We start from the raw sequence: 12,794 nt of genomic DNA on the forward strand, positions 1-12,794 counted from the left end.
ACTGCAATGAAGCACAGAATATTGGCCCTTCCACTAAGCTCCCTTTCAGTAGAACTAATCCGTGTACTAACATTGTTTGGGGGTTGCCGTAGAATTGTCTTTTTTTTATACCCAGCTGTCCAACAGCCAGGCAAGCTTGCCATCCTGGACCTAATCTGAACCCCTAACAGCCCACCTGAGATCAGTGTCCTAAATTCTCACCTGAAAAGAAGAGAGGATACAACTTCATAGTAGTTTAAGATGAAGACCTCAGTCCTTAAGGTTAAGGTTAAGAACCTTATCTAGCAACGGGCAGAGAAAGTAAATTTCTGGTAGTGGCTATCACGGAAGTGTCAGAGGCATTGACTCAATGTATTTACACATGTCACTGCTTTGAATGCTTATAAAAATCCCTGAGGCTCTAATGTCAATCCCATTTTAGAGATAAGATAACTGAGGTCAGATCATGCCCCTAAAGTCACAAAACCAGTACTTTGCACAGGATGGCTTTGAAACCCTGTTTGCCTTCAGATGAAATGCTCCTCCTTCTGCCTGGCCCTCCCTCTCTCCATGCCCTCCTTCCCTTGGACTCATCTCCCAACAATGCCTTTACCCAGGGGACCCTTTTGGTGAGTGATTGATGAGGATTTCTGAGCAATACCTGCCCCTCCTCGAGCCTGGCCTTCCTGCTTTGCCATTCCAGAACAAACACACGTTTGATCTACAAGGCTACTTTCTTACCATGAAAGGATGTATCTCCCAAGTGACCTCTTCCTTGGTAGTTGGAGAGAAAGTGTGATAAAAAGCAAAAGCCGTGTCCTTTGAAGATAATTCATACATTGGCCAATAGATGCGATAAAGTAGCTAGAAATCCAGGGCAGGCTACAAACAACTCCACATTAAAGGCGTCTGTGTTTAATAAAACTAATAAATCAAATGCTGTTAGGTGGCGCCTCCTGGCTATGTTTTAGGCCTATAATTGGTGCACACAGATAATGGGAGAATAAAAGGTATCGAGTCAGCAGAGAAGCTGCTAACCTCTGAGGAGCCCCACACGTAGTCACTCCATGATTTGTTTGGGGAAGTTTATCAAAAGTAAAGGTCTTTCTGAGAAAAGTGCCTGATTACCCGTCTATGCCCACAAAGGGGGAGTATGTCCTCTCTCCTGAGATTTGCAAGGTCAATGAGGAAGCTAGAAAGGAAGGTAAGAACAAGTTGGATGTAAGAGAAGTAGAGCGTATTTCTTGTTTATTTGGCAGATGCTGGGCACCTCACACGCACTTCCAGATCCTAGCCTTCCAACAGCCTTAGTGAGACAGCAAATGCTGGTTAATACCTTAACCAATGGCAGAGCCAGCTGACTCAAAAATATGTTTTAAAGAAACTATCAAAACTCAATTTGGTTCATTCTTTTTGTAGCATTATTATTTTTTTAATTTTATATTGGTTTGCTTACGTTTGTATACGTTGTATTTCACACTATTCTACATTCATATTGTGTTTCATAGTCATTCCCATGTATTATCTTTTTTAAAACTAATCACTATTGGACCTTGCCCACCCTTACCCTGTCTTTTCAGATCTCTGCAGGATCCTTCTCATTTCCTGCACCCTCTCCCTCCACCCACAACTCTGGTTTCACCCCTACCCATCCTTACCCCTCTGCTCCCACCTCTTTTCCTCTTGGGTTTATGTTTTGTAGTTATCCTTCTATTTTTTTTTTTTTTCAATCTTGATGAGATAGAGCTAAAATAAAATGCACTGTTGCTGTTTTGTGCCATCAAGTCAGCACTGACTCATAACTGATCCTCTAAGTAGGTTTTCAGATGCTGCAAACTGCATGGGGAGAGATCACCCATCTACTCCCCAGGAGAAGCTGGCAGATATGAACCATCTGCCTTAGAGTCGGGAGTACAACCTCTTACCCACTAGGCCTCTGGGGCATCCTAGATACTGTATAGTAATATATATAATGTTTTGTAACATAATATTATACTCAGCTCACTGCCATCAAATCATAACCGGCTCTCATGCCTGACCTTCCAGTAAGCTTTCCAGGGACTGTATACCACATGGGAGGAGGCTGAGCATCTTTCTTCCTCAGAGCCATTGGTGGATTCAAACCACTTGGGAGACATGGCTTTTGTGTTAGCAGCACAGTCCCTTAGAAACTATGCCACCAGAGTTCTCTGATATTATTCTAAACATCACGATATATTATACATAATACAGGGTGTGTGTGTGTGTGTAACTGGAGCGGCATAGTCCTTAAGGAGTTGAATCAGCACTGCCTCTTTGGTAGTTTAAATCCTCCAGTGACTCCAAGGGGCAAAGATGGGCAATCTCCTCCAGCACGATCTACAGCCTCCAAAAACCTGCTGAACCAAAACCTGCTAAGAGTGGCTCTAAGTTGACAGCAATGACTTGAGTTGCTGAGTTAAATGTTGTTGTTGTTGTTGTTGTTATGTGCCATCAAGTAGCTTGTGACTCATAGCGACCCTATGTACAACAGCCCTAAACCCTGCTCTGTCCTGTGCCAATCACACTGTCTCCAATACACTCATCCTGACTACGCCAGTCACTGAATCAATCCACCTCATAGAGGGCCTTCCCCTCCTGTGCTGTCCCTCCACCCTCCCAAGCATGATGTCCCTCTCCAAGGACCGGTCCCTCCTTACAACATGCATCCTCTAAATGTAGAATGAAGTAGGGCTAGGCATCCCTGAAGGTGGTTCTACCTAAAAAGAGGTGATAAAAATGTCTTACCTGTGGCAAGATCTAAGACCACGAAATTACAAGGTACAATAATGTTGTAGAAAGGATAGTTGATCAGCTTCATGCCCAAGCTCCATCTCTTACAAATAGCATGACTCACACTGAGTAATAACCTCCAAGAGATGGATATGGAGTATTTAAGGAAGACAGCAAATAAAATGATGTACATAAAATGTTTGGTTAAACACTGAAGTATTATTTAAGGTATAGACCAAACTAAAACCACTGTTGTTGGGTAGATTGTGACTCACATTAGTTTCACAGGGCAGAGTGGCTTGTTCAGAATTGGACTGCCTCATTGTTCTCCTTCAGGTGTGTTCAAACATCAACTTTCTAATTATCAGTCAAGCATTTAACCACTGCACCATGAAGAGGGTGAAACTAAGTTTCTCCCTGGAGGCTAGAATTTTGAAGTTCAGTCTCACATACTTTGTTTGGGCACGTGGCCAGGAGGGACTGATTTCCTTGGAGAAGGAAATCAAGCTTCGAAGGGTGGAGGGACAGTTCAGGAGAGGCAGATCCCAGATGAGATGGATAGACACAGTAACTGGGAGTGAGACTGGCTCAGGACAGGGCAGAGTTCAGAGCTGTTGTAGATAGGGTCCCTATGGGTCACAGGCAACTCAAAACCACTACCACCTTGAGGATTCCTTCCTTTAAAACATGTTGTTGTTGTTGTTATCCTTTGTCCTTTTTTATCTTTAGAAGTAGATGATTCAACACTTGAGAATGAAGTCAAGGTGTTTCTAGAAATCACTAGTTTTAGGAAACCTCAGCCTGCAATAGAGATGCTGTTCCTTCCCCTTCTCTTTCATTACAGTTCTCAATGGCATATGCAGCACCATCCCTCTAGGAGAACTGGAGAACTGACTGAAGATCAGGCCTATGTTAGCCTCTTCCTGCCAGGAAGGAAGACAGTTAAGAAGAGAACTAAAGGGGTTAGACTATTGAAGGGGTTCATGATAAAGGAGTGAGAAAAATCAACCTTTTGCCGCCAAGCCTTGATTTCTGAAGCAATCTTCCCTGCATGTACATGCGCACACAGAGAGACTGTAGCCTTAGTTATTGCACATTGATTTATAAGAGACAGTTAAGGCTCCAGATCCTGTTCTCCAACCTTCAAACCACCTAGCAGGTACGCGGTAAGTTTCTTAACCTTCCATCCCTTAATCAGTATTGTAAATCATTGTCTTCTTTTCTTCAGTGATAGTGTTAGTCTTTGATGATCCATAATATGCAATGTCAGTTTCGTTCCTTGCAGGATGTCTGTAGGAAGGGTGGGCAAGATAGAAAGAAGGGGGGGGGGGAAGAAAGAAGGAAGGGACAAAAAACGTCAAGGATGCAGTGGTTGTTGCTTGTCTTCGAGTTGAGCACGACTCATAGTAACCCTATGAACAAAAAGTCTGAAGCCCCTCCACAACTATTGACATTTATCAAAGTTCTTAGTTTCCGGAGGCATGTTGTTTAGGAAGTGGATGCAGAGTACCTGGATAGAGATGGAGATGGAGATCTTCTTAGCATTACGAATTAAGACAACAAAGGAATCTGAGCGATTGGTTGTAGCATTGTGTTTAATGAGAAGTTTCAGGTATTTTCCACTTACATACTTAATATTCCCTCAATCCCCTCATCTAAAATCCTTCTGATTCCTAATAGGATAATAGTACATTATCTCTTCTTGAATGAGTTTCAGTATTTTGATACAATTTCCCACACAAGTAACCAACAATCCTCCATAAGCTTGATTAAATACTCAGAAGGGACTGCATTTATTAAAGAGTCCTGCAGATTAAAGGTCAAGTTAGTATCAGGGTTTCTCCGAGATGAGAGACTTTAGCTCGGACTCCAAGGAGCCGATCCTACAGACTCTACTTCTTGCACGACTTTTGGGCCCTTTGTAGAGAGCTTACAAAGATGAGACTGGTGACTCAGCCAATTTCTTTAGCATTCAAAATCAATACAAAATGACCATAGGCACAAGGTACTGTTCAGGATGTGTGATACTGAATAGTTATTTCACCCCACATTTTCCCTCAAGAGGTTTAATGTTAAAATGAAAAGATAGGAAATTGAACACAAGTATGCTTGACATTAGTGTCTCATGAGTGACAGATAAAAGTTATAAAAGTTCAGAGGAAGGGGGGGATCACTCTGATATAAGGGAAAACAACAGGGAATGATTTGAGCTTGAGCCAGAATTTGCAAAGTAGATGTTCTCATCTAAAGTAGATGGAAAAGTTTAGGCTGGAAAGGTGTATAGAGGCAGAAACATAATAACATGCTACCTAAAGGTCTTTTTTGTCTAGTGTGGATAATTTATAGAGAAGAGATACATACTATGACCACAAATTGTCACTCTACAGACAGGAGCAAAAAGTATGTCACGATTTCTTCCTTAAATAGCCTCTGACCCAAAAAGGGTGATAGAGGCATTTGGGGAGAACATGGATTCAGCCCACTCTGTAATGAATGCAGTGGAGCCCTGGCTATATCAGGGGACTTTCAACCAGCCCTAAGGGAAGTGAGTGAAAAACGAAGGTTTTCTTTTCCTATAATCTAAACTTGATTTCTTCTTTTTGTAGTTGTTGTTGCTAGGTGCTGTGAAGTCAACAATGACTCATAGTCACCCTGTGAGCAAGAGATAGGAATCTTGCCCTACACTGTAGCGTCCTTAGGGTCTCTCTGACATGTTAGAATCTATTGTTACAGTCACTGTGTCAAAAAGATTTTTTCCCCTCTAGCTGTAGAAACTACAACCTAGTGAATTCTAAATAATATCCCTCAGTCCAGTGTCCCTTCTCCAGTATTTACTGATTGTTGTTGTTAGATGCCTTTGAGTCCTTTACTACTCACAAGAGCTGTTGAACAAGGGTCCTTATCAAGCACCATCCACATGATTTATGTCGTGTTCAAGTTCATTGTTGCAATCACTGCATCGATTCACCTCATTAAGAGTCTTCCTCTCTTTTGTTGACCCTCTACTTTTCCAAGCATGATGTCTTCTTCCAAGGACTTGTGCCTCCTGGCATTCAAAATATGCAAGGGGACATTTACCCTCATTGCCCTTAAGGAGCACCCTGGTGGCACTTCCGCTAAGATTTGTTTGATCTTGTGGCAGCTCATAGAATAGTCGATACTCTTCGCCAACTCCACATTTCAAAGCCATCAATTCTATTTAGGTCTATCTTATTTATCATCCAACTTGCTCATTCATTTGAAGCAACTGAAAACATCATGGCTTGAATCAGGCACACCTCAGTCTTTCAGTGGATATCCTTGCTCTTTAGTGCTTTAAAGAGAGATCCTTGACAGCAGATTTGCCCTCTGCAATACATCCTTTAATGTCTTTACTGCAGTTACCATGGGTGTTGATTATAAATCTAAATACATCTAGTCAAGTTAATTTCTTACATATTATTCCCAATGGAAACCACAACGACTTTTAGAAACTATTTCTAGCCTCTCTGAGGTGTAAGACATATATGTTGGTCTATGAAAGACTGATGGTACCCTACCTTCGCTCTTCATTTTGAAAAGATCTTTATGTGACTACAGGACCTTCAAGTGCTGATGGTGTGTTTTCTGTGATGGTTTACAAAGGAATTAAAGCACAAGGAGTTCTGCCTTCAGATCTCCAAACCTGCCCGTGTATTCTGCCACCTGCCCTTCTTCTCTCTCTTCCAGATATAGGACACTGGACCCATTACAGACACTCAAGTCTGCATCCATACTCTCCTTTCCATTTAACACAGCATCATTGCCAGTCTGGGCAAATTTATCAGCTTGCAGGCGTGGAGTTATCTCATTGGACTTTAAAATTATTCTCTTTTCAATACACTGTTTGGCTTAAATTGTATTCAGGTCTTCTTCCTTCGGTGTTTAGCATTTGATGTTCCTAAATCCTTGGCCCGTGCACAGCCTTCACTTTCAAGCATCTTGCCTCTCTCAACAGTCAGCAGATAAATGAAATATGGCACAGATATACAGTGGACGATTACTCATTCATAAATAGACATGAAGTGCTCATTCATAAAGAGACAATAAGTGCTAATAACATATGCCAAAATACAAATAAACTTTGAAAACCTACTTTTAAATTAAATAACCAATCAGTTATACAGTTTCCATCAAGTGAACTCCAGTTCATGACAACCAAATGTGTACCAGAGCAAATCTGTACTCCATAGGGTTTCCAATGGCAGATTTTTCAAAAGGAGCTTGATCACCAAGCTCTTCTTCTGAGGCGCCTCTATGTAGCCTCCAAATTCTAACCTTTGAGTTAACAGCCAGTAGTGTTAACTAACTGTGTCACTCAAGCCAATCATCAAAGGACAAACATTGAATAATCCCACTTACATGAAATAGGTAAATATAGAAATGAAAATTTATCAGAAGCATGTAGAAATTATGAGGAAAAAGGAATTCGTGAATTAGGAAATATTATGTTAAGGGTAACAGAGAAGTTTGAAACAGAGACTCATGATGGTTAGACAATAAGATTAATATGGGGATAAATTTTAGACATGGAGAATTTTGAAATGGTAAATATGTTAAATTCACACACACACACACACACACACACACGTCTTGCCTTTGGTATTAATTTCAAGGGACTACTTTGGAAATAAAATCCTTCTGTTGGGCCTTTGAGTTCTTTCTGCGTGTTGTATATCCTCCAATCATTGAATGGCTTTGGAGCACTGACTAAGTGGGTGGAAGGGGAGGAGAGAAGAGAGTAGGAGGTACAAGGGGGGAAATATGAAATATACTTTGCTCAAGAATTCTTTCTATCTGTTGACCACATGTCACAAGAGAGACCTGCCTTGTGACATTTTCAAGACCGTAATAGTTCCAGACCACCAGGCCTTTTTCCCATGGAGCCACTGGATTCAAACTATCAAGTATTTAGTTGGTAGTCAAGTGTTTACCCATTGTACCACCAGTGGTCCTCATACATAAAGCTAATAAAACTTTCTTAAAAAGACCTCATTACTGTCTATTTGGAACCAACTCCTAGCTTATCCTCCAGTGGGCTACCAAGGCTGTAAATCTCACAGGCAGGAATTGCCCATTTTTCTCCTGAGAAGATGCTGGTGGGTTTAAATTGCCAGAGAGGTACAACCTTCAAGTTAGCAGCACATCTCCCTGCGGGCTACACCACCAGAGCTCCCGTGTATATTTAATAGTCAAAGGTAAATAGTCACTAGATTAAAATGGTAATTACAAGAATGGAAATGAAATGATTAGTGTTAGTGACATTTCATCATAATGAGAAAACTGACATGGCTTAGTGACTTGACCCAGAAGATGTAAAAGATGATGGAGGAGGAAGAAATTTGAAATAAAAAAAGTGATGGGGTGTTTACCTATTACAATGTCTTTGATTTTTCAAATCCCAAGTGTAAATTCTAGCTGACTGCTAGAAATATGAAAAGACGGTGACTTTGGAGAGGGGGAGGCTGGAGCCATCTCTGCAGGGTTGAGTGGGAAAGTTCTGGAAAGATCTAGTGAGAATTTATCTCAGCATCAGTTCAGTATTTTGCTAGATATCGGCCATGGACTTTTGTAGAACATTACTATGCAACCAATTACCATCTTTGAGTCTGAAGGAATTGTCTAGATGCCTGCTGGACATCTGAATGCAGTCTTAGCAATAGGAAATTTCAGTGCCTAAAAAAAGGATAGTGTTATATATAGTACTGATTTTCAAACTTCAACTTAACTGTCAAAATGTAATAAAGTGCCCTGAATTGTAAAATTATTTCTACTCTTTAAAAAGCATTTCCATTTTGGGCTATTTCATCTTCATAGGATTTTTGAGGTCAAACAAAGGCTGTTAACCTCAATTTGCACACAAAGTAAGTGAGGCCTAGAAAAGTTGTCCAGGACCACACAAAAAGTCCTAAACAGAGGCAAGCTTCTAACCCTGGGCTTTCATCTCCCCATGCAGGCCAGGAAAGTAATATGTCAACTCCAGCCATCTGACATCAGGCAAGAGGGTGGGATGAGTAGTTGTTTGCCAAGAATCCACAGTTCCTCAGAGGAGGGGGGGGGAAGCATTATGAAAGTATAACATGTTAAGCTAATCAGTACAGAGAAGATCTCGTCATGCTGGCCTTTCAGTCAGTAGCTCTATTTAAAGGCTCCTCAAACAGTAGGTGGTTGGGTAAAGCTGGATTTTCCAATGGTGCAGAAATCATAATCATGGCATGGCTATGCTCAGAGCACACACCTGTGTGGAATGAGAAACTGCACTCCAGTCATGGAGGGTTCGGGTTATAGACTGGGTATTGTCTCATAGCTGCTCTGAAAAATGAAGCCAAACACCAACTAGAACGGGCTAGAAGAGTCCTGGTAGCACAGAAGTTAACTAATTTGTCTGAGAACTAGAAGGTCATCAGTTCAAGCCCACAAGCTGCTCCCCAGAAGAAAGAGGTAGTTTGTTTCTGTAAAGATCCATAGTCTTGAGAATCCAAGGAGGCAGTCACTTTGTCCCACACTATGTGTTACTATGAGTGGGATTGATTCAACAAGATTAAATTTGGATATTGGTTTAGAGGGAGCTACTCTAGGCAGGGAATATGATATGGGGGGCGGGGGAAATCACTGTTGATTAACGGGAATGATGAGTACAAAGAAGTCAGGCAATGCTTACTGAGCACCAGTGAGTTTTGTATGTATCATAAAATTCAGTACCTATTGCGCCCTATGGTTGTTGTTGTTGTTGTTTGCCATCCAGTCAAGCACGACTCATAGCGACTCTGTGAACAAAAGACCTAAGCCCTGTTCATAACTGTCGTCATTTCTCCAAGTTCATAGAGTTTCCAGAGGCATGTGGTTTAGGAAGTGGATGCCACTCCTGACTCCAAACCTGTTTTACATCTGGGAGCTCCACCAAACCCTGTCCACATTAGGAAGCCATTCTGGTATTTGATACCCCAATAGCAGAAGGTTCAGCATCACAGCTACCCAGGTTACTTCATACTGCACATTGACAAAGAGTGATGTACAAAGTAAGTGTTCCTCAAGATGTAACAGCACTAGTTTCACTTAGCAGTGGTTAAGTGTTGTCAGGTCGAATACGACTGAGAGTAAGTTTTGCACAAAAGAGCTAAACTCTGTTCTATGACTAACATCATTTCTGTACATAACTCTATTCTATAAGTACCATCATTTCTGTACATTTATAGAATTTAGAGAGTTCGTAGAGTTTCCAGAGGCTTCTAGTTTAGGAACTAGATGCCACTCCTGCTTCCCATGATAAGTCAATCTGGAAGCGCATCCAAACACTGTGCACAATGGGTAAACATTATGGTATTTGACACGACTATGGAACAGTGTGCAGCATCACAGCAACACCAACTTGTACAGTCCAGCAAATAGACAAAAGATTACTGTATCATTCAAGGAATATTCATTAAAAAATTAATAAATATGGCCTGGGGGCCCTGTGGGGTTTTAAGCCAGTGCTTTTGAGTGGACTTAAACCCTAGGCAAGGCTCAGGGATGACCACTCTTGAGGGGGAAAAGAGCAATAATACACATCAAACATAAAAATTTCCCTTCACTTGCCCATCTGGACCAGCGTCTGCAAGCAACAAAAAGCCACATGCCCAGAGTGGAGTCTTTAAGGCCTACCTCTGCCAGCAGGCCCCTCCCAACCCCTGCAGGGTTTTAAGCCAAGGCCTTTGGGCGGACTCAAAACCCTAGGCAAGGCTCAGGGATGCCCACCCTTGGGGGAAAAAAAGAGCAATAATACACATCTTTCAAGCCTACGTCTACTGGCCACATCCTATAGAATAAGGACAATTATACCTTTCTAACAGTCATGGTCTTTTCAATTATTTCTCACTTATCTGAAAGTTGCATAGTGAATGAGGATGACAGTAGAAGCATCAACGCCTGTGAATCGTAGTGTTGGAGAAGAGTCCTGACTATCTCATAGACTGCCAACAGAACAGAGATGTCTTAGAGGAAATGCAGTCTCCTTACAGGCAAGGATGGTGACAATTCAACCCATCTGCCTAGGACACGTTGTCAGGAGAGGCCAGGACTTGAACAGGGGCATCATGCTAAGAAAGGCGGAAGATAATAAAAACAGAGGGGGACATTCAATGAAATGGATTGACAACGGCTGTACTAATGGAGTGGGGCATTAGGGCTACTGAGGCTGGTGCAGGATAGAGCAACGTTCAGATCTGCTGTTCACAGGGTCGCTGTGAGTCAGAGTGGACTTGTTGACACCAAACGACAACAGCAACAGACAAGGGAGAAGTATTGGCGGTACTCAGTGGTCACATTTTCTCCTTCCCGGTGGGAGACTCATGCTCAATTCCTACTTTATTCCATTTTTGTGAGGGTTTGTTGGAAGCTCATGCTCAATTCTTAGCCAGTGTAATTCACAGACTTCAGCAGAGCTGCCAAATTAACAAATTAACACAGACTAAGAAGAAAGGACTGATAATCTATTTCTGAAACTCAGTCAGCTAGAACCCTATGGTCTCATCCACAAAGTCAGGGGGCTACTCCAGGATTAGACTATGTTTTGTTCTGTTTTGCATGGAATCGTCACTAGTTTGAGCTAACTTGCTTGAAGCCAACAACAAAAACAAAAGTCAAGGGGGCTAAGGGCACCCTAGGTCTCAGGCAGCAAGTGGCAGACTCCCAGGCAACATTCAAGAATGACTGACCAATTTCTGAAACAAGGTTGAGAAACAATGGAGCTATACAGGGAAATTGACTTCTGACCATATGTGTCCTTTAGTAAGACTGATTAATATTATCTATGGGGTCAAGTGCAAAATGAACATGAAAGACCCCTTTTTAAAACAGTTATTAGGAATTTCAACATAGTGACAGCAAAGTATTTAATCGAAGATAGGAGGTCCCTTCTGCAAGTTGGTGCTGAGCCACTGCCAGAGTTGTATGTCCATGAACTTGATCCTGACCAGAACCTAAAGAAGGGAAAGGAAGAATCTTGGAGGTAGGGGCAAATGTGGACACACAGACTTAGTGGCCAAACTGTAAAAGGGGAGAATGCGTGTGTGTGGTCCAAGACCACCTAAATTGTCACTCCGTGGACCTGCCGATATCACACACACACACCACGTACACACACTGCCTGGGGGAACTCACAGATCAAGACTGATAAAAATTACACGGCAAGGCTCTGGGGGCAATTGTAATCCTTTTTCTAATCTCAGGAAGATTCGAAATAGCATCCCGGTGACACAGCGAATAAGAGAACATCACCCCGATTGCAGCTGTCACTTGTATCTGCAATCGGGTGAATTATAGAGATTAGCCACGTCCAAGAATTACTGCACTTTTTGCATGGTTCCATGCGTGTCCCTTCTTAAGGTGGAATGGCTCAGGTCTGCCTTCAGACTCTCGAGAGAGCTTAGGAAGTTCCGTGCTGCCACCCAGTGTTCAGAACGCAGGCTCTGGAGAAGACACAGGCCCTACAGACACCCTAGGCTCCGTTAGGGACTAATGCCCTTCTGAAGCTACAGAAAAGGGTGCGTTAGCACTCTTGGGCCCCAGGGTATTTTTACAGACTGCAACCTACAACACATCAAAGATATTAAAAAACACCCACAGCCCACACTGAATTTTCATCTAACAACTTTGATTCAAAATGCTTTTGAGTTGGTTGACAAGCTAGGGTTGTAGACATTTAGTTTGACATTTATTTTTATTTTACCGTTTTTTTGTGAATTATGAATCCAATGTTGTTGGGTTGTTTTTTTTTTTACTGTATGCTTTTTATTTCCCTGGGTTTTAAATACTTCTTTAAGTTAGAAATATTTGGAAAACTACTAGAACCTGGTCTTGATGTCCCTTTGTGCCTAACACTCTGCTCTAATGGGAAGGATTTTGGGGGGAAAGACAGGATAATGATGGGCAATGGTCATTGGTGATTAATTTTATAAAACATATGCATGAGAATGACTGTATAAGACATAATATGATTGAAGAATAGTGTGAAACACAATGTATAAGAACTTTGTAAACAAACCAGTAAAAAAAAAAAAAGACAG

This window comes from Elephantulus edwardii, unplaced genomic scaffold (genome assembly GCF_000299155.1).
Source record: "Elephantulus edwardii isolate Elephantulus edwardi_28Jun2011 unplaced genomic scaffold, EleEdw1.0 scaffold00063, whole genome shotgun sequence".
NCBI lineage: Eukaryota > Metazoa > Chordata > Mammalia > Macroscelidea > Macroscelididae > Elephantulus > Elephantulus edwardii.